General features: G+C 38.7%; 1 non-coding gene across 1 annotated transcript; it reads right to left on the bottom strand.

Annotated features, from left to right (window-relative positions):
• Positions 1-11,209: 11,209 nt before the first annotated feature.
• LOC141625439 (small nucleolar RNA R71) lies at positions 11,210-11,316 on the bottom strand. Its single transcript, XR_012535219.1, has one exon. It is a non-coding gene; the product is annotated as a small nucleolar RNA R71 (small nucleolar RNA).
• Between the last annotated feature and the right edge of the window lie 12,837 nt (positions 11,317-24,153).

The following is a 24,153-nucleotide window of genomic DNA, read 5'->3' as shown; positions in this document are numbered from 1 at the left end:
GTTTATTTTTAGGGGTAGAATGTGACACCTCATGTTTTGAGTTTATTTTGAGATAAGTTTCTATTTGTTAACTTTATTTTGTGATGCATTTGATAAGTTGATATAGCTTGATAATAATAACTGGTTAATTATGTTGCAATGATCATAAGTTGGAAGGGTACTCAAGTGAATGGATGTTTATAGAGGCTTTCGTAGCATTTATGAGTGAACTTCGGGACGAAGTTCTTTTTAAAGGGGGAAGACGGTAATACCTCGTAATTTGATAAGAATTTGTAATACCTGAGATATTTGAACTGTTGGGTAATCTATCGAGTAGGGCTTACTCTGTCGAGTAAGTCTTTGTCGCGTTCTGGACGTTGTTCTGCTTCATAGTTACTCGATCGAGTAAGGGAAATTCGATCGAGTAGTTGGGTTTGATAGTAGTGCGTGAGGAGTGATATAAAGTTATTTTGAAAGTTTACTTTTAATTTTTACTTTATTCTCCAAACTTTTTACAAAAGAAAAACAACTACGTTCATTCTCTTCACTCTTTGCTATAAAATCAAGGGCTAGGGTTGTCATATTTCTGAGTTCATCGTACCTTTGTGATCGTTATATTGTGGGTAAGAATACTATAATGTTTTTATGTCAGATAGTTGATGTGACTCATATTTATGCACATTTAGTCCCCTAACTAGCCTCGTTCTTATGATTTCTTGCATGCATTAGTGTCGTTTCTTATCTTTAGCTTCCTACTTTGCATATTCTTTGAGATTTTGTGTCCTTGGTAGGAGAGGAATGTTAACCTTGCTTATATGGAGCAAAACGGAGCTAAATGGATAGAATCTAACGACCAAGAAACAAAGAGGAGACCAATACTAAAGGCCTAGGTTAATGAAACAAGTATTTGGGCAATGATGAAGGACCCCCAAATCTCCTCAACGATCCTCACGGATCATGAGGCAACCATTTGAAGAAGAAGTTAAACTGACCTATGAGACGGCCGTCCCAAGCTCAACCCGAGCATCCTGAAGATCAAGATGGGCGTCCCAAGACTCAGCCCGAGTGTCTCACAAGCAGGACGGGCGTATTCCTTTAAAGCATGGGCGTGCAAGAGGGGCAGGTCGAGCGTCTCTTTGAGGGAATTACAAGGCGTTAATCTTCATTTTAGAGACTTAATCGTCATTTAAGCCCTTAGTTACCATAATACTTGTACTTAGTATAAATACCCCATTGTATTAGGAGATTAATCATCAAGTTATCATAAAGTTTATTACCAAGTTTTATTAGTGTTAATCAAGTTTTATGACACAATTAAATCTTAATCACATCTTAATCTTTCCTTTATTATTTAAGTGTTCTTAGATTTAGTCAGGTAATTGGAAGACTAGTTGGGTTTATTGGAGAATTGACAACTCTTCATCATTCATCAAATTTTCTTCTATTACTCTTTGCGTTTTATTTGATCATCCTAAGTTGGTACAATTTCTCTATTCCTTACTTAATCCTTATTTATTGTTTTACTCTTTCATCATGTTTAAGCTTGTTAATATGATTGATTTACACCCTTGTTAGCATATTTGCCATTATCATGAGTGATTAGTCTCCTAACTAGTGTTAGGGGGGATTAGGGGAGTTAATCAGGGGTCGATCTTTATTCAATAAGTTCGATCATATGATTTCTTGCTTGTTGTAGTTTCAATTTATGCACATGTTATGCTTGATGGAATGCTTTATTGACAACCTAGCATGAATCTCTTATCCATTCAACAAGACTTGTAAGACATAAGCTAACTCAAGGCTTGTTAGACCATACATATAGTTAAATAGGGATAATTAAGTCAACTTGTGGGAGTTATAAAGTCTTGATCGACTCGGCTCCGAGACCCAAAACCTCATAGGAATTGTGAGATATAAACTAACTCGATTCCACTACAACAATAATTTGCTTGCATCTATGAAACTTGTTTATGTGATCTCACCATGATTCCCCTATGAACCCATGACAACCTAGTGTTTCAATCAATTGTTTATAAACTCCCATTTAATTTGCTTGCTTTGCTTTACTTTCATTTGTTTACATTTCCTTTGTTAAGAAGTTTAGATTGCAATTCTCAAACCCAAATTGTGACACCAAAGACATAGCATCCTACAACCGATCTGACCTTTACTTACCACTCTAGTAAGAGTATTTTGTTGAAATTATAAATTGTGTTTTGATTGGTAAGCTTAAACGACAAAGTTTCAAGCGAATCTAAAATGGCGTCGTTGCCGGGGACGGTGTTCAATTGAACTGTTATCATTTGTTGTTTTTAGTTATGTCTTTCTTAACCTTGGGGAAGTCAAACTTCACAAGGTTGTTTTAATTGTTTTCTAGTTGTTTGATTTTTTCATGTCTAGGAAATCACAAGGCTGTCTTTTGCCGATTGATCCCGAAATCGAGAGAACTTAGACAAATATTAGAAGAACCGTTCGAGGGACTTCAACAATTGTGGGTATTGAAGAACTTGTGGACATTGGTATCATCCAATCGGATAGTGTTTAGTTTACCAACCTTTTTGCAAGACAAGGAGAGGAGAACCCAATTTAAACCAACCACAAAATCAACCTACAATGCCTAAATTTTCATCTCATTCCGTACCAACCGAGGAGAACCTACCAAATGGTACTCCAACACCACCCACATGACAGGTAATTTCATTGCCAAATCCGCATTTATACAATTAGTTGAGAGAAGTCAATTTGGAGGGATGCCTAGTGAGGATCCTCATCTACACATGGAGACATTTTGTGACTATTGTGATGCAATTTCCCAAACGGGGGTTACTCATAGTACTACAAAAAAATGGCAAAGAAACCGGTTAAAAAAGCTATAAGAAACCAGTTTATAACCGGTCTCTAGCTCATAGGTGTCTTAGCCTAAGAGTCCGGTTATTTAACCGGTTTCTTTAGTAATATCAAAGAGACCAGTTATAAAAAAAAAATCGGTTTCTTAGATTAGTAGGTGGGACATCGGTTATAAGACAAAACCAGTTTCTTTGATATTATCTTTGAAACCAGTTTTGTAGTAAAACCGGTCTCTTTGATATTATTTTTAAAACCGGCTTTCGACTAAAACTGGTCTCTTATATTTAATTTAAAAAAAAAAAATTGAAAAAAGTAAAACCAGTAATAATATTAATCAAAAGCTACAATCACTCAAATTTTACAGTTATTATATTATATAATCACCATCAACTATAATCACCATTAAAAATCATCAAAGGACCACCAGTTCAACCAATTCAAACCCCATAAACAGAAATGGGGCCACGGACATAAACCACTACAACAGACAAATTACACGATTCATCATAAATCAAGTAACCAGCTGCAGTGCTTCCTTTTAACTGCCTCAGGCAAGACACATTGAATCCGCATAATAACCTGCTCCTTGATCCAGATGAAAATAATCTTTGGTCAGGGGATCACATGCTCAATTCTGTAGCTATTCCTAGTGAACCATGTATGTACATTAATCCAGTAAGGGCAGCAACTATTACCTTCTTCTTTAGAAGAGAAGAGAAGGGAACCGTGTTGCAGCCCACCAATAAGTCACATTTGTTGCAGGGATCACCTCTTTAAGCACTTCTTACTGAACGCACACTGGAAAAACAACTGAGGAAGAGTCTCATCTACATTATCGCATAAAGGACATAAACTGCATTCTTCTCAGTCTGTCATTAGTAAGTAGCCTACCTTATAATTATATTCGAATTCGTATAATCTAAAGGAATAAATCAAGCAAAACAATAAAATTTCAAGTTAACTTTGAAGTTGAAATCATCGTCTAATATGTACCTAAACTCGAAGTCATCACATTGACCTTGCTCCTGCACGAAGGGGAAAAACACAACTGAATTCTTATAGATGCCTATTGCAATATGATATTCAACATGTAGAACTAATTTTCAAAATGGGTGATATTAGCTAGACACGTAATAAGTATTCCATATTCAAGAAACTAAATAGAACTAAGATAATTACTTCAAGAAACCACTAGTAGGTGTTGTGGTTACAAGGATATGTTCACAAACAATATGATGACCTATTAGTACATGTAATTGAAATGATATTATTCAAGTGTTCTTAGATTTAGTTGGGTAATTTGAAGACCATTTGGGTTTATTGGAGAATTGACAACTCTTCATCATTCATCAAGTTTTCTTCTATTATTCTTTGCTTTTTATTTAATCATCCTAAGTTGGTAGAATTTCTCTACTCTTTACGTAATCCTTGTTTATTGTATTACTCTTTCATCATGTTTAGACATGTTAATATGCTTGACACCCTTGTTAGCATGTTTTCCATTATCATGAGTGAGTAGTCTCCTAACTAGGGTTAGTGGTGGATTAGGGGAGTTAATCATGGGGTAGATCTTTACTTAATAAGTTTATATGATTGCTTACTTGTTGTAGTTTTAACTTATGCACATGTTATATGCTTGATGAAATGCTTGATTGACAAACTAGCATGAATCACTTATCCATTCAACAAGACTTGAAAGACATAAACTAACTCAAGGCTTGTTAGACCATGCATATAGTTGAATATGGGGAATTAAGTTGACTTGTAGGAGTTGTAAAGTCTTGACTAACTCGGCTCCAAGACCCAAAACGTCTTAGGAATTGTAAGATATAAACTAACTCGAGTCTACTACAACAATAATTTGCTTGCATCTATGAAACTTGTTTATATGATCTCACCATGATTTCCCAATGAACCCATGATACCCTAGTGTTTCAATCAATTATTTACAAACCCTCATTTAATTTGCTTGTTTTGCTTTACTTTCATTTGTTGACATTTCCTTTATTAAGTAATTTAGATTGCAACTCTCAAACCCAAATTGTGAGACCAAAGACATAGCTTCCTACAGCCGATAAATCAATACAATACCCGTCACTTGGGATCCAACCTTTACTTACCACTCTACTAAGAGTAGTTTGTTAAGATAAAAAATAGTATTTTGATTAGTAAACTTAGACGACAAAGTTTCAACCGAATCAATAGTTAATGTTGGTTAAACCCTAATTGGGTGATTTGGGCAGTTTTGGGGAGTATTATTTGATATATTTGTGTTTATGTGATTTTGATTATAGGAGGTGATTTCGTAGAGAAGCTTTTTTTTTCTGCCACGTTGATTGTTGATGATTTCGTCTCAGGTAGGGTTTCCCTACTCAGTTGACTGTGTAAATATTATAAGATTGGCATGATTGTTTGATTTGCATGATTATTGTTATCGTTAATTGGACTTGGTGTTGTTTACATAGGTATTGTGGATTGATTGTTTGTTTATCTATGGTTCGCGAGGTGTGCCCTCGGCTGAATGGAGTCACTTGCGAGAGTGGCATCACGCCCTTGATTTGCCCCTTGTGGTTTCTGTCACAAGGGGGATGTGCACATTAATGAACATGGGTTATTCGGTCTACAGTGTTGAGCGAGGCTTAGGTTGTACGGCTGCGGTCCCCACTGGTGGTGAGGAATATCTGTTGCGATGGGTATTCTTGCAGGGCTACACACTTTAGTGTGTAGTCAGATGATTGGTGAGGAGATGGATTTGGAGGAAGGTGATTGTGTAATTGAATGTTGTTGATTTCTTTTATTGTTTATGCAGTAACTGACCCCGTTTAAATGTTTTAAAAACTGTGGTGATACATTCGGGGATGGTGAGCAGTTGATTAGCAATTATTTCTTTGGAGTACTCGCGGGATCTAGCCGGGGATGAAGTCATCACATATCAGAGTCTTTAGTCTTTCGCTGTGTTTTGTTGAGACAGTTTACTTAGTTGGTTTGCAGTTTTGAGAACAGTTGTATTTCACTTTCAGTTTGGCTTTATTTTACGCACATTAAACTTATTTACTTAATGTACGTTTCTTTACCGTCTACTTTGATTACTATGCCTCCGATAATCGCGATGGTAGCATCTCCGTGTGCTAGGGTGATCTTGGTAAGGCACCTTGGTGTATAGGGGTGTTACAAAGTGGTATCCGAGCGACAATTTTGGAACCTGTAACCAATGAACTTAATAAACCTAGGGAGTCTAATTAAAATGAACCCGGGTAGAAGTTTTTAGGAGCTAATGCAAAGGCTTGAGAGACGCGCTAAAGCCGCGAACTCGCCCTACAACTTTGAACCGGTCACTATTGTAACACCCGCGCTTTTGCGAAACTGCTTTAAAATATGTTTACCGCTTTATTTAATTAATTATATTTGTAAAGCGTAATTTCTATAAAAATATGTATTTTAGTAGTAAAATAATAATAATAATGATGATAATAAGAATTTTTTTCCCGTCTTGAGTTTATAGTGGACTCGAGATGTAAATTCTAGCAACAACCGACTCAAAAAGCGGGTGTTGACCAAGTTTGACTAAGGCAACCTACCTAGTCATCCTCCTCCACTTACCCCCTTCATTTCCAACCCTAATTCCACCATTTTCCACCAACATTTAAGCTCTTCAACTTCTCTTTACCTCCATTTTCTTTCAATTACTTCAAATTCACAAAAAAACTCATAACTTTTTCGTTTCTTGTCAGATTCAAGTTTTTTTTGTGCCTAGTTGTTTCTCTCATCGCCCTCCATCTACTAGGTAAGAAAAATATTAACTTTCATCGTCCCTACCCTCTGGCCGTGCCATTTATGGCACGTTTTCTCATGCTAAACCGCCTCTTTGTATGTAGGTGTTATTTTGGACAACCCCGAGTACTTTTGAGTCGGAATTGTGAAGAACAAAAGGTAACGGTGATGGGTTACTCATTATTATGTCAATTTATTTGTTAGTATGGTGTATTTATGTGTTGTGCTTCATTCTTATATTTTATAAATGGAATTTTAGTGAATGTGTTAGTGTTGTGTTGATTTTGAGACGACTTTTCTACTAGTTATACTTGACGTTTTTAAGTAAAGATGGTACTTTAGTGTTCATGGTGAAGTGCGTAAATGAGTTGGGTTAATTATTTGGGTGAATACTACCATTTTCTTGTTCGAAATTGCGTTTTAAGACGGTCACAAAATGACCAAAAACCGTGTATATGGAGCTGGACAGCCGTGTTTGGTACTCGAATTTTGTGCTGATTTTGTTGTCGGTTTGAGCCAATTTGTTAGCTTCTATATTGTATACATATCCATGAATGAATTGGGTCACTTGTTTGGGTGAATTCTGTCTCGTATCATGCTTAAATTTTCATCTTAAAACGGTATAACGAATTGTTTATACATATTGTGTTGGGCTGTTTTCCTCCGTCTTTTGAGTTGTTGTTCGTTACTAACTTAAGTTAATTTGTCATCTTCCGTATCATACGTATATACATGGATGTATTGGGTTGCCTACATGTTCGAATTTTGTCTTGTTTACGCTTAGAAACCCGTCCCAATTTGGCCACGAAGTGGACTGTTTTGAGTTGCTGGAATCACGTGTTGTTACTGACCAGCTTTCGTAGAATGGCTATAACTTCATCGTTTCTTATTTGTTTTGGGCTTATAACCTACCGTTAGAACCGTAAGCGGATAAGCTATCATCTTTTATCGGTTTCACCTTATTATAATTTTTAGAACTCGATTTATAATCATGTGAAGTTGAATCTTGTTGTAGCCAAGTTCTAAACTTGTTGTTTTGAATTGGGATTTTAGTCCCCTGCTTTCCCCCTTCTTGGCCGGCACCACCACCTCCCTTGGTTATGCCTAGACTTCCCTAACTGTGGGTGGCTTGGGTTAGGTGGTCCATTGTTTTTTGTGGGGTAGTTTTGAGCCGTATATGGGTCGACTTGGAGCATGTATGTATTACTTGTTTGGCGCCATGTATTCGTGTTTGAATGAACTAAATTTTGTCTCGTGTTTTATATAATGTAATTCATTATTTATCGTTATTTCTAAGTTTCTCACATGAATCGTAATTCGTTACTAATTGTTTATTTATCTATATTTTACATGATTCGTATTTGGATTATATGCGTCTTGCTCCAAATTTTATATGAAGTAATTCATCTCTTATTGGCTATTTCTACGCTCTTAATATTTCATGTTAATGTGGAATTTATTATTTAAATTACGGTAAAATCATATGAAATATCTAATTTTTTTCATAATATGAATTTTAATTAATTCATTCTCATTTATTTATCGTATTTCCATTATGGGTGATTTAGTTTACTTGAATAATTGGATGAGCCGTATCCATGTGAAATTGCCAATATACTATACTTTTGCTTGACTTACAATTATACCTCACTTGTGCTGTTCTTGAAACTGCGGGTTTATCTCACTCTTTGCCCACCTTTTTCGTGCTGGTCTGATGAATTTGGTATACCGGGCTTCTGTTCTGTTGCATAGGTCTTAGGTCTGAGATGTTTATGGTATACTGAGAAGGTAACGATCTAGTATGGTTCTTGGGTGTCTACGTATGGTGGTGTCATATTCTGTAGCATACTAGCTTGACTATCCTTATGCCTTACTTGTGCCGTTCTGCCAAGTGTTGGTTAACTCATGCTTTTTTTGCCTCTTTCGTGCCGTTCTACCAAATTCGAGGTACTTGACTTCCGTTCTGTCGATCGAGTCTTGGATGTGAAACGTTTATCGCTTGTCGAAACCTCCCGAGAGTCTGGCTAGATTTAGACTAGGACCATATATTTTATCATCGTTCTACCAGGAGGAACAGAGTTTTAGAGAGTAAAAGTCTTGCATAGTTATGAGTCTTACATATGCCATTTACCGTGAGAATGATACCTTTTGATTGTTTGGATGGTAAGAGTGTTTCGGTCCTATTGAGCACTAGGGGTGAGATGCAAGCCACCTAGTATCTATATGATGTGACTCATATTTGAGCACTTTTAGTCCCCGAATTAACCTCGTTCCCATGCTTTCTAGCATATATTAGGGTCATTTCTTACCATTAGTTACCCATTTTGCAGATTCTTTGAGGTTTTGTGTCCTTGGTAGGAGAGGATCGATAACTTTGCATTTATGGAGCGAAATGGAGCTAAATGGATTACATCTAATGACCAAGCATCGAAGAGGAGACCGAAACTAGAGGCCTAAGCAAATAAATAGAGTGAAATGGGCAATGATGAAAAGATCCTTGCGTCCCTGGCACAATCCCGCGGATTAATAAGGAGCCAACAAGAGAAGAATCTTGTCCAACGATCCGAGCGGCCCAAGCTCAGGACGAGTGGATCAGAGTAACAATCCGAGCGTCCCTGAGCATAATTCGAGCGTACCAGAGCTCGATCTGAGCGTCCCGACTGCCAGTCCGAGCGGATCTCCTTGCAGGACAACCCGTGCTTCAGGTGAGGACGAGCGGATCTTGGTGGGAGTTACAGCATGATCCGCACATGTCCCTCGGGAGTTCCATTTCCTCAAGCTTCTCTTAGGGTCTTAATAGTCATTTAAGCCCTTAGTAACCCTAATCTTTGTACTTAATTTTAGTATAAATATCGCTTTTGTACTACCTAGATTATCATCTTAATCAAGATTTAATCGTCTCTTAATTTAGTTATAATACACATTTCAATATTAATTACATCTTAATCTTTCCTTAATTCTCTCAATTGTTCTTGGTTTTATTTGGGTAATTAGAAGATTATTGGGGTTTATTGGTGGATTGACAACCTTCCATCAATCATCAAGTACTTCTATTATTCTTTGCTTTATTATTTGGACCATCTTCATAGGTATAATTCCTTTTTACCCTTGTTTAATTATTGTTAATCACATCATTTATTCATCATGTTTTGCTTTGTTAGTATGATTGACAACCTTATTAGCATGCTAAACTTGATTATGAGTGAGTAGTTCTTTAGCTAGGGTTAATGGGAAGTTAGGGGAAACAAACATGGGAATTGATCTATGCTTAATCTAATATGTTTTCATAATTAATTTGCTTCTTGTTGTGATTTCAACCTATGCACATGTTATGTTTGATGAAATGCGAGCCTATGAATCCTTACATTTTTTTTACCCATCTCCTATCTTTTCTACGAGGCTTGTAAGATATAAACCAACTCGAGCCTCATTAGACCATGCATAAGAGTTGAATAGGGGGAGACTAAGTCGACTTGTAGGTGTTGTACAGTCTAGACGACTCGGCTCCGGGACCTAAATTCTCTTAGGGATTGTAAGATATACACGAACTCGATCCCATCATAACAATAAGTGCTTGCATCTATTTGAGAACATGTTTGTATAATCTATTTCCATATATCCCCGATGAACCCATGACACCCTAGTGCTTTTAATCAATTGTTTTCAACCCCTTTATTTGCTTTACTGACATCTTGTTGATTAGTTTAGACCACATCTCATCTCAAACCCAATTTGCGACACCCTAAGACATAGCTACTTGCAATTGAAATTCCTACATCAATACCCGTCCCTTGGGATCCGACCTTTACTTACCTCTTTACTAAGAGTAATTTGTGAAGTTATAAATATTGTTTTGGTTGGTAGCTTTTGACGACGAGTTATAGCCACACCAAAAATGGCGTCGTTGCCAGGGACGGTGTTCAATTGATTTGATTTTCGTTAATTGTTTTTAGTTGTGTCTTTCTTTACCTTGGGAAAGTCAATCTCCTCAAGGTTGTTCTAATTGTTTTCGAGTTGTTTGATATTTTTAATGACTAGGAGATCACAAGGTAATTTATTACCTATTGATATTGAGATTGAAAGGACCTTAAACAACAATAGAAGAGTTGCTAGGTACTTCAAGAGTTGTAGGTGTTGGTGAGATTGTCGACATTCAACCAAATAACATTGAGTTTGTCAACCCTTTTGCAATAGAAGGAGAGGATAACCCAATTCTAAACCCATCACAAAATAAACCTACAATGCCTAAATTTTGATCACATTCCGTATCAACCGAGGAGAACCTACCAAACGGTACTCCTACACCACCACATTTAACCAGTAACTTCATTGCCAAATCCGCATTCATACAATTAGTTGAGAGAAGTCAATTCGGAGGGATGCCTAATGAAGGCCCTCACTCACATATGGAGATGTTTTGTGACTATTGTGATGCAATCTCTTAAACCGGAGTTACTCAAGACCAAATCCGATGGGTATTGTTTCCTTTTTCTTTAATCGGTACCGCAAAGCAATGGTTAAAGAGCCTAGACAAGGCTACCCTTGGTATTGATTCATGGAAGAAGTTAGCACTTTCCTTCTACAAGAAATTCTACCCCCAGAGAAGACTAATATGTTGAGAGCCCAAATCACCAGGTTCAAGCAGAGGGATGAGGAATCGTTATATGAAGCATGGGAGATATTTAAGGACACTTGTCGTTCTTGTCCACACCATGGTCTTTTGTGAGTGGTTCCTTGTGAAACAATTTTGGAACAGTTTATATGAAGATTCCCGCAATGTTCTCAAGATGGGATCCAATGGGATGTTTAGCAAAGTTGATGACAATCAAACATGGGCCAAAATCGAAGAGATGGCAGTTTATAATTCCCAATATAGTAAGCCTCGAAAGGCCACAAGAAGAGGAAAGCATGAGGTAGATTTCATCACTCAATTGGGTGCTCAACTAAATGCTCATATCGACACCATCAATTTGAAGTTTGAGAAAGTCATGGCTAAGCTTAATGAAGCTTCCAAATCACCCAAACAACATGTCAATGCTATGGTGGCACCATCCTTAATTCCAAGTGGAGTATGTGAAAGTTGTGGAACCTTGGGATATGATCAAAATGAATGTAGGGGAACAAATGAACAAGTTAATGCTTTCCAAGCATACAAGAGTGGCACCCCTTATTCCAATTACTATAATGAGAACACCAAATTCCATCCAAATCTTTCATACAAAAGCCAAAACGTCAAAAACCCCCAACAAACATACACCCCACCTCCAATGAGAAACCGAGGTCAAAGACCCTTTTTCAACCAAAGCCAAGGTTACCAACATCAACCTTCCTACAACCAATCAAATGACCAAAGCTTTGATGTTCAAAAAGCGGTCCTCCAAATGCAAAAGAACCAACAAGAATTTTTCACCCAAATGCAAAAGGATAGCCAAGCTAAAGAGATCACCATAAAAAACATTCTTGCCCACACCAAAATGTTAGAAACTCAAATGACTCAATTAGCATCTTCTAGCTCTAAAAGACAAAAGGGGCAATTACCGCCTCAAGGTAATCCCCCAATACATGAGACGGTTAGTGCCATCCATTTGAGAAGTGGTACAAGATATGAGGGGCCAAAGAGGCCAATTGATGAAGATATCGTGGATGTTAGTGACAAGCAAACAATTATGGAGAACTCTAAGGAGGTAGATCCTACCACCAATGAAATTTCAAAGAAGAAGAATGAAAAGAAGGCTAAGGAAAAAGAACCTATTGTGATTAGACTTCCATTCCCAAGTCGCCAAGCTAAGCCTATGCTTGATGACCAACTTTGAAAGTTCATGGAAATTGTGAAGAACTTAGAAGTCTCAATCCCATTCACGGAATTGATCAATCATGTTCCGGCTTTTGCAAAGTACATGAAAGATATTCTTACCAAGAAGAAATCCATCCGAAAGTTTGAGACTATTGCCTTTACCTAAGTGAGTAGTGCTATTCTTTAAGGGAGTTCCCCTCTAAAGCTCAATGATCCGGGAAGTTTTTCTATTCCGTGTACCATTGGCGACACTACAATCAATAAAGCATTATGTAACCTTGGAGCAAGTGTAAGTGTCATGACATACTCGATATGTAAGAGGCTAGGAATGGGAGAGCTCAAATGCACCAACATCACTCATCAAATGGCGGATCGATCAACAAAGGTACCTTTAGGGGTATGGAATGATGGGCCCGTGAGAATTGGCAAATTCTTCATCCCGGTAGACTTTGTCATTGTAGACATGGAAGAGGATTCCAACATTCCTATCATTTTAGGAAGACCTTTCTTGCATACCGCCGGAGCGGTAATCGATGTGAAACATGGACAGCTCACACTTGAAGTAGGGGATGAGACAATCACTTTCAATCTTGACAAAACAATGAGAGCTCCCCGACTACATGAGCAATGTTTCATGGTCGATCATTATAGCCGAGAAAGTGATAGGAAGAAGTTAGAATCTCTATGCAAAGATCAAGCCATGGGTAAAGAAACACCACCCATATGGAAGAAGAAAGTGGATGTCCTTCAAGTAGCTCTATTCGGAGAGCAAGGAATTTTCAACAACAATGAGAGCTTGAATAGCTCACCTATCATAACAATTAATGAAGAAGGCCTCATTGGCCAAGAGAACAAGAAAGAGGAGTTGCCCTTGTCAACTCATGACATCATTGGGGAACAAGTTAGTGAAGTTTGCGGTCTATGGGACGATGAATTTGAAGATTGGTCAATACTTGTATTGGAAATGCTATAAACTTAGACCAAGGCTTTGTTGATCCTTGACATCACTATGACTTTGAATGAAACAATGAAGAGAACAATGTGCAAAGGTCTTCCCAAGACTTCTATCATGAAAATGAGCAAGCCTTCGACTACTTCTATAAGGTGTTTAGCAACATCAACAACACCTTGGCTTTGCCCCTTTGACATCTCATCCAAGATTGAGAGTTTGGTGGAGTCCTCCAAAAACCACCATTTGTAAATATTATAACCCCTTAACTTGCATTTTATTTCCTTTATTGCATTTTTGGATTTGCATTTTTGTGCTTTCATCAAGATTTTTGACATGAGAGCAAGTGAGGGAGGTATTTTAACGTGTTTTGATGTCTAGTGTTTTACCAATTGTGGGGATAGCAAATGCCTGGGCTAACTAAGCCTTTGTAGTGCACCCACAACATTTAGACAAAGGAAAAGAAGGAAGAACGACATGGGAAAAAGGATCCCCACGAGCGGACCTGTGCTCGTGGGAGCTGGAAAGGATGCGAGCATCCCCAAGGGAATCCGAGCGTCCCCAGCTTGCATCCGAGCGTCATGGCCTTAGGACGCGGGTCCTTAGAAAGTTTGAATTGAAGAAAACACCCTGTAAGAAAATCTGAGCAGATCATCCTCATGACGCTCGTCCCCATCTTTAGGACGCTCGTCTTAGCGTCAATCCGCGCGTCCTGGTATGCATCAAGTATGTGAATTTCACGTTGTAAGGAAATCCGAGCGTCTCCTCAGAAATCCGCTCGAGCTGAAAGTGATCCGCGCGTCCAGGCCCAGGTTTGCAATTTCTGAAAATCCTGTAAGCTGATCCGCGCGTCCCCTGAAGGATACGAGCGTCCCTTGCTGCTACTTAAGCAAAACACGGGACTTCCTTTCCTTATTCCTAATTCATTTCTATCTTCTACAAACACAAACACACACCTTTTCTTCCACTAAAACCCTCAATCCCATCATTCAAAAACACCAATTTCTCAACAAAATTCACCACCATTCAAACAAAACTTGCTTAAAACAAGATTAAATCACTCCTTTATCAACAAATAACCATCTAAATATCAAATTCCTCACAAATTGAATCAATTTTCTAGGGTTTGGGCAAAAATTCGAAAATCCTAAATTGATTGAGGAATTGATTGATGTTTGAGAAAGCAAGGAACATTCAAGCAAAATCTTGGTTTGTTGATACCAATTTGAGAAGGAGAACACAATGGGAAGGATCAAAGACGGAACCAAGGCACCAAAGACTCCAAATTTACCAAAGAGACAACAAGCTCTTCTTGCATCTAAGGCTTTGGTAGTGACACAACCAAGGGTGGAAATCCAAGAAATCACAACTCCTATTGAGGAAGCTACCACACCTACTCTGGTTATAGAACAATTGCCAAATTTCCGGAGGTAACTTTCTTAACCGATGCTCCTAGGAATGCATTCTTATCCTTTACTAGAAAGACTATTGTGGCTACCAAGTTTATATGTCAAGACACTTTGGAAAAATTGGGTGTGCTTGAGCGAACTAGAACATTTTTCGAGTCCATGAGGTTGTTAGCCCTCTTTGAAATGGAATAATTGACCTACCCTTCATTAAACATGGAGTTTATAAGTTCCTTGAAGGTTTCTAAGATAGAGACTCGACATTATGTTGAATTCCGTCTTGAGAACAAGAGTAGAAACATGACTTTGAGTGAGTTTGGTAATGTGTTTGGTCTTTTACAATATCAACATTATAAGAAGAAGCCTTTAAAATATGATGCCGCACCCCTTTGGAAAGCCATTACTGGTCGGAAAATTGACACTTTCCGGGAGTGTCATGCTTTATATGTTCATCATCCGTGCATAAGAGTATGGCACAAGTTTGTGGGCAATACCTTGATTGCTTGCAAAGGCACCAATCACTTCACCGAACTTGATTTTGTCTACCTTGAGTCCTACATGAATATCAATGGAAAGTTCACCAAAAACTACAACATTCTTCAACTTTTGCTTGATCGGTGCCTTGAGATTGATAATGGGAAAGACGGAGCGGCCTTAATTGTAAACGGCGGCTTAGTAACAAGGCTAGCTATGCACTTTAACCCAAATTTCAACAAAGATAACACATACAAACCGGTTAAAGGGAGCAACCTCCTTGATATGAGCATTATGATCAACAAATTCCATTGGGTCAAGAATGACAATCTTGACAACAAATATGAGTGGCTCATCAAAGAAGCTAAGTCCTTTGTCTTGCATAGCAAGATTTGCCGTCTCTCCGTCCGTAGACTAAACTACCTATTGCCCGTCTGATGTGATCAATATTTGAGCATATTTAGTCCCCGAATTAGCCTCGTTCCTATGCTTTTTAGTGCATATTTGGGTCATTTACTATCTTTAGTCCTTTGTTTTGCATATTCTTTATGGTTTTCTTTCCTTGGTAGGAAAGGAGTCTAAACCTTGCATTTTCATGGAAAAATAGAGGAAAATTGATCGAATCTAATGACCAAGCGTGAAAGAAAAGACAGGACTAGAAGGCCTTTGTAGATAATGTAGTAGATGGGCAATGATGGAGAAGATCCTTGCATCCCCGACTAAATCCCCGAGGATTGTTGGAAGAAGAAAAGAAGAAATGGCAAAGATCCGAGCGTCTCACCTATCGGGACACCCGTCCAGAAGCTCCACATGCCGCTCGTCCAAGCCCTACACAATCCGCTCGTCCCGACCTTTTGGACGCTCGGATTGTCCTCCAGAGCAACACGTCCCCTTCTTTCTTCATTTGTGATGCGCATATTTTTGGAAGACTAGCTAAAAGGAGACCCGCATCTTTTCTTGGGAGGAGCGATTCCTCAAGGACTTAATCGTCATTTAAGCCCTTAGTAACCCTAATTTGTGCACCTAATCCCCACTATAAATACCCCATTAGTCTAATTAGATTATCATGTTCTTCTTATCAATCTTTAGTATAGTTTATATTATTTTTATCTCTCTTTAATCTTGTAATCAACTTCTCATCAAGTATTAATAAAAATCTCATTTCCTTAATTTCTCTATTGTTCATCCTTTATTTTGGGTAATTGAAGATTATTTGGGTTTATTGGGAGATTGACAACCTTCCATCAATCATCAAGTACTTCTATTATTCTTTGCATTATTATTTTGGAATCATCATTAGGTATAATTCTCTTAAGCCCTTTTTAATTATTGTTAGTCATCTTCATTTATTCATCATGTTTTGCTTTGTTAATATGATTGACAACCTTGTTAACATGTCAAACTTGATAATGAGTGAGTAGTTTCTTTAACTAGGGTTAATGGGGAATTAGGGGAAACCAACATGGGGGATGATTGATGCTTAATCTAATATGTTCACATAATTTATTTCCTTGCTTGTTGTGATCTCAACTTATGCACATGTTGTGTTTGATGAAATGCGAGCCTATGAATCCTTGCATTTTTTACCCATCACTTACCGTTTCAATGAGACTTGTAAGACATAAACCAACTCGAGTCTCATTAGACCATGCATATAGTTGAGTAGGGAGGATTAAGTCGACTTGTAGGTGTTGTACAATCTAATCGATTCGGCTCCGGGACCCAAACCTCTCTAGGATTGTAAGATATAAACCAACTCGATCCTATCACAACAATAATTGCTTTCTTATAATTTGAGAATATGTTTATATGATCAATTCCCATGAATCCCCTATGAACCCATGACACCCTAGTGCTTTTAATCAATTGTTTACATCTCATTTTAGTCATGTTGCTTGTTTACTTTTATTGTTATTTAGTTTAGTGATCTTCTTATCTCAACCCAAATTGTGACACCCCTAGACACCACTACTTGCAATCGAAAATCCTACATCAATACCCGTCCCTTAGGATCCGACCTTTACTTGCCTCTTTACTAGTGGTGGAGTTGTTTGTGAAGTTATAAATATTGTTTTGGTCTAGGTGCACCTAACGACAAGTAACCGAAATCTAAGCTCAAAGCGGACCGACCAAAAATGGCACCGTTGCCGGGGACGGTGTTAATTTGATTTGATTTTCTATGATTATTATTAGTTGTGTCTTTCTTTGCCTTATGGAAGTAAAACTACTCAAGGTTTGTTCTAATTATTTTCAAGTTGTTCGATATTTTGCAAGATGGATATCATAGATTGTTTTGTGGAGGACCACTTGAGTATACGTTTCTTCAAAGACCTCATGCAAGCATTGGAAGCCTTGGAAGCAAGTGAGGCCAAAAATATGCATTGGGAGTTGGAGGTAGATCTTCTTGAGGCCGCTCTAGCTAACAAAGAACTTACTCATGAGCAATCCAAATTAGTACATAACATCCTTGTGGAAGCATATCAACCTATGGAACAAGAGCAAGCAATCATAGAGGACATCATACAAACCGAAGAGCAAGAAGAATTTGTCATGGAATTTGAGTATGATGAGATTAGTGAGCTTGAAGAACAAGTTGAATATGCCATGAGAATGGAGTGCCTAATGGAAATGGAGCAAGTTCTCAATGAACCTTCAATGGATGAAAGCGAGGTACAAGTTCCAACTTTAAAACCCCTTCCCCCAAATTTGAAATATGCTTATCTTGATGAATATAAGACCAAACCCGTGATTGTTAATGACAAACTTGATGGAAACTAATTAGGAAAAATGCTTGATGTGTTGAAATAACATGAAAAGGCTACAGGTTATAGTCTAGATGACCTTAAGGGGATAAGTCCCAATTTTTGTATGCGTAGAATTCATCTAGAGGAGGACCATAGACCCACCATCCAATCTCAAAGGAGATTAAACCCCCACATGCAAGAAGTTGTTAAAGGAGAGGTTATGAAATTACTTGATGCGGGAATCATATATACCATATCGGACTCTTTGTGGGTTAGCCCCGTTCAAGTGGTACCTAAGAAAGGAGGTACCACGCTAGTGACAAATGAAAAGAATGAGCTAATACCCACAAGGAAGATGACCGGTTGGCGTATGTGTATTGACTATCGAAAATTGAACTTCCGCAACAAGAAAAGATCATTTCCCCCTACCATTCATTGACCAAATGCTTGAGAGGCTAGCCTCCAACAAGTTGTTTTGCTACCTTGACGGGTATTCGGGATTCTTTCAAATCCCTATATACTCGGATGACCAACACAAGACCACCTTCACATGCCCTTATGGTACTTTTGAATATAGGAGGATGCTTTTTGGCTTGTGTAATGCCCCCGCTAATTTTCAAAGATGCATGATGAGTGTCTTCTCCGATTACCTAGAGACCATAATGGAGGTTTTTATGGATGATTTTAGCGTTTATGGAAAAGACTTTGACTCATGCTTGCATAATCTTTATCTTCTATTGCAAAAATGTGAAGATGTTAGTCTCGTTTTAAATTGGGAAAAGTGTCAGTTCATGGTCAACGAAAGAATTGTTTTGGGTCATTTAATCTCGGAAAAGGGCATCGAGGACGATAAAGCTAAGGTTGCGGGGATAGAGAAACTCCCACCTCTCGTGAATGTTAGAGGGGTGAGAAGTTTTCTCGGTCACGCGGGTTTCTATCGCCGTTTCATAAAAGATTTTTCAAAAATTGCGAAACCCCTCACTCAACTCTTACTTAAAGAAGCCCAATTCCATTTCACTAATGAGTGTGTTGAAGCCTTTAATAGAGTCAAGGAAGCACTAATCTCGGCACCGATTATTCAACCACCAAATTGGGAACTACCATTCGAGATTATGTGTGATGCTAGTAACTACGCCGTTGGAGCAGTTCTTGGCCAACGGGTAAAGATGCCCAATTACATTTTCCAAGTGAACTATGATACCACCGAGAAGGAGCTTCTTGCCATTGTCTATGCTCTGGACAAATTCTGTTCCTACTTACTTGGATCCAAAGTGATTGTCTTTTCGGATCACCGTGCCCTTTGACATCTCTTGATAAAGAAAGAGGCAAAACCAAGGTTGTTGAGATGGATTTTGCTTCTTCAAGAATTCGATTTGGAAATAAGAGATAAGAAAGGTGCCGAGAATGTCGTGGCGGACCACTTGTCAAGGATCCGGTTTCATGATGAAGAAGGAGAAACACCGATCAATGACTCTTTCCCCGATGATATCTTGATGGCTATTCAAACACAACTTGAGAGACATATCACCCCATGGTTTGCAGATTATGCCAACTATATTGTTGGAAGAGTACTCCCTCCAAACTTAAACTACAACCAAAGGAAGAGGTTCTTATTCGAAGTAAAGAGGTATTTTTGGTATGACCCAAATCTTTACAAGGAGTGTAGTGATGGGCTCTACCGAAGGTGCATCCCTCAATGGGTAATTCAAGGAGTTTTGGAAGGATGCCACTCATCACCTTACGGTGGACACCATGGAGCAAGGAGAACTATTGCAAAAATTCTTCAATCGGGCTTCTATTGGCCTACGATGTTCCAAGATGCAAGGGAATTCATCCTTCATTGTGATGCTTGTCAAAGGACGAAGAATATCTCTTGGAGGAATGAAATGCCACAAAGGGGCATACTAGAGGTGGAGATCTTCGACGTTTGGGGGATCGACTACCAAGGGCCATTCGTGACATCCAAAGGAAACAAATATATCCTTGTGGCCATAGACTATGTCTCAAAATGGGTAGAGGCAATTGCCAACCCAACCGATGATGCAAAAACGGTCACTAAGCTCTTTAAGAAAATAATCTTCCCAAGATTCGGAGTCCCTAGAGCAATCATAAGTGATGGAGGAACCCATTTTCACGAAAAGAAGCTCACATCCCTTTTGACCAAATATGGTGTTCAATATAGAACCGGCTTAGGATATCATCCTTAAACAAGCGTTCAAGTTGAAGTTTCAAATAGAGAGATCAAGAAAATTCTTGAGAAAGCTGTAAATAAGACTCGTAAAGATTGGAGCATGAAGCTTGATGACGCTCTTTGGGCTTATAGGACGGCCTATAAGACTCCCATAGGAGCTTCCCCTTACAAACTTGTCTATGAGAAAGCATGCCACTTGCCAATTGAGTTAGAATACAAAGCCTTTTGGGCAATCATAGCTCTCAACCTTGATCTCAAATTAAGTGGTCAAAGGAGGATGATTCAAATCAAAGAGTTGGAAGAATTTCGACTACAATCTTATGAGAATGCCAAGATCTACACGGAAAGGACAAAGTTGCTTCATGACAAGAGAATCAAGCAAAAAGCCTTGCACAAAGGAGATAAAGTCCTTCTATTTATTTCCCGATATCGACTCATTCCCAGGAAGTTGAACTCTAGGTGGTTGGGTCCTTATGTGATCACCGAGGTAGGGAGGTATGGAGACTTGGAGATCAAATCGGAAGATGGAAGCAAATTCAAGGTCAATGGCCAAAGATTGAAGCCATTTTATGAGGGGGCATTCATTGGAGAGGTCGAGGTCACCTACCTCGGGCCTCCTCATTCTTGAAGATATCATCAAAAGGAGAGTTTGGTGGAGTCCTCCCTAAACCACCACTTGTAAATATACTAGCCCTTCTTACTTGTACTTCTAATTTTATTGTATTTCTATCATAAACATGATTCTTTCCATGAGAGTAAAGTGAGGGAGGGTCACTAATCATTTTGATGAATGAAGGAACTAATTTTCAAGTGTGGGGAAACATTTCTATCCAAGTGAAAGAAAGGCAGGAGGAACCCGAGCGTCCCGAGAGGAAGACGCTCGTCCAAGCAGGAAATCCGAGCGTCGCACAGGGAATCCGCTCGTCCTACGAGAGCTGACAAGCAGCTGTTTTGTTCTGACCCAAAATCCGAGCGTCTCAAGTGCTAATCTGCTCGTCTTGTTCTGGACGCCCGTCACATTGGGAATCCGCTCGTCTCGTTAGCAATAATTTCTGCGATTTCTCGCTGTAAGAAAATCCGAGCATCTCCCAGAGAAGCCGCTCGTCCTACTATTGCAAGACGCTCGTCCCGACCTGTATACGCTCGTCCTGGCTACTTCAAAATCTGGAATTTCTCTCTGTAAGAGAATTCGAGCGTCTCCTAGAGAATCCGCTCGTCCCAGTACCCAGAAATCCGAGCGTCCCGATGACGAATCCTCCCGTCTCCCTGCGTATTTTATTCCCGATTTTCGCAATCTAATTTCTCCCCCACCACACAATTTGTGACACCTCATCATTCCTTCCACCTACAGTAGAAAAACCCCATCTCTTATGACTCCAAAACATGTCTCAAGCACTCATTCACTCCACAAAAACAAAAACCCCCAAATTCTAGGGTTTCAAAAAGATTCAAAAGCAAGATCTAATTCACAAAGAGCATCTCCATATTTCAACAAATCAAATTCCAAATCTACAATCAAATAATGGGACCAAGAGGATCTTTATTTAGGGAAAGAAGAAGACCAAGAGTGAGAGGAAGCTCATCTACTTCTCACATCAACACTTTAAGAAAGGAACATGAAGAGATTGTGGATCTCACCAAGCTTGACGATTTTTCCAACATAGAGTTTGTGAACGATGTTTAGAGGCTTGTCTTTCACCGACTACTTGGTAAGAATATTCTTCCTACCAAATTTCTATGCCATAAAACATTAAGAAAGCTTGGAATATACCATCAAACGAAAGCCCTTTTTGAGTTGTTCGGTCTTTCTACCTTGTTTCACTTACATGAGCAAACCTACCGACCTCTTGTTCTTGAGTTCTTAAGTTTCTTAAAGATCACAATTTTGAACAAAACGATTTGCATAGAGTTTAGATTGGAGAATGTAACAAGGATGATGACTTTTGTTGAGTTTGCAAATGTGCCCGGTTTGGATGTTTCGCCTACCCGAACATCAAGACCAAAGAAGTATAGTGTGGCACCATTGTGGAGAGCCATGACCGGTCGGGACTTTTTGTATATCAAGGAATGTTTGGCATTTCACATCCAAAACCCTATTCTAAGGCTCACTTACCGGTTTTTATCCGGAACTATCCTCGCACGCCGAGACCCGGTAATTGTGAATGAGCTTGATCTCTTATTCATAGAATCATATCTTGAGATCTAAGGAAGAAGTGGATATCATTTCAATGCACCACTTGTACTCCTTGAGAAATGGGCTAAGTTTCGAAATGGGGACGACGATGGGATGAAGCATATCGTCAATGGAGGACTCATTACAAGACTCGCAAAACAGTTCAATCCAAGGTTCAATGAGAACAACGAGTACACTCCTCTTCCGGGAAATACAAGGATAAATGAGGAGCTAATTCTTGTGCAACATCATTGGATAACCCACGAGGGTCTTGAAAAGAAAATCAAATGGATAACAAAAGGGAGCAATCCTCTCTACTTGCCAAAGAACGGTTTCCGAGAATTTCACCAAGGAGGGACCCTCTATCCCCAATCCCGTCATACCTCATCCCCACATATCCGAACCAAGAAAATCAAGCACCCCCACAAACCCAACAACAACAACATGAGCCACAACAACAAAATGAAAAGATCAAGATACCTCCCTAGCCTTTTCAATACCAACCATACAATCACCCTAACCCCTTCATCCTTCCTCGAGACGATTTTGTGACGGGGATTCTCCAAGACATGCATCTCCGTCAATATGAAGCCGCCGTGGATAGCTACTATGCTCTATACCCACAATTCCACCATTTGGTTCAACAAGGGAGGGTTAGCGAGGAGGGAATGTTTCCCTCTTGGGCCCAAATGGACATTCTCTTCCCAAACTCGGCAAGGGCCAATGAAGGAGCAGATGGGCAAGAAGGCGGAGGGAGTGATAAATCTTGTGGTGGAGATACGGTGGAGCTCAATAGTGAGGGAGATGAGTTCATGGACTTCAATACGAGTGATGCATCCAAAGAAGCTTCGGATAGCGACTTAGAGTGGAATGATGGCGATCTCTAGAGATCTCTGCATAGCTTGATGGAACGGGCAAGAGGCATCCATCAAGGCTTAAGTGAAGTTTCCTTTATCCCTTCTCTCTTTAATTTTCATGAAAAGAATTTGATGTTTTCATACTTTGTTATACCATATTTGTTTTGATCATTTTGTGGAGTCCTAGCAACATTGGAGGACTAACACCTTGGCTTCATTAAGGTGTTCTTTATTATTGTTCCCGACTTGTAAAATCCAAAATGATAATCTTTAGTTTCATGCATTGCATTCCATGTGCATAAACTCCCCCGAAATTCCTGACATTAGAAATAATGTCTATTTTGGTTTGGGGAAGTCCATGGATATGCATTGGGAGCTAATTTAAATTATGCTCTCCACCATAACAAAAAAACATGCATCATGTAGTGTAGCTTAGTATATTTTGCATTTAGTTTAGAAATCATGCATATTCATTGCATAATTTCCTATCGTATTGGTCATTGAGGACAATGCCCATACTAGTGTGGAGATGGGAAATTCTAACTTGACTTTTAGACAAAATCCAAAAAAATCAAAAATTTCGAAAAATCCAAAAAAATTGTAAAATTAAAAATCCAAAAACAAGTTAATTTCCTTTGTAGTGTAGTCTTTTATATATTGTTTTGTATATATTGTGTTTGTTCATCCTTGTTCACATTAATTGACTACGCCACATCCGAGACATGAGGATATTGAAGACCGCATGGTATGGTCTTTCAATCTCCTTTTTTCTCTTTATGTTAATGACTATGTGGCTTTATTTTGATTGATGCGGTATAAACAATGTGAATTTAGGACTTGCATTTAGATAATTTGGCATACTATTTGGTAGAAGCATATGCATTAGGATGTATAAATGTTAGCTTCATCATGGCATATAGTTGCATTTAGGAAAAATTATGAGAAACCGTCTATTTGGGAAGCTTGAC

This window comes from Silene latifolia, chromosome X (genome assembly GCF_048544455.1).
Source record: "Silene latifolia isolate original U9 population chromosome X, ASM4854445v1, whole genome shotgun sequence".
NCBI lineage: Eukaryota > Viridiplantae > Streptophyta > Magnoliopsida > Caryophyllales > Caryophyllaceae > Silene > Silene latifolia.
Note: the sequence above shows the minus strand (reverse complement) of the source record. Positions and strands in the feature narration are given on the sequence as shown.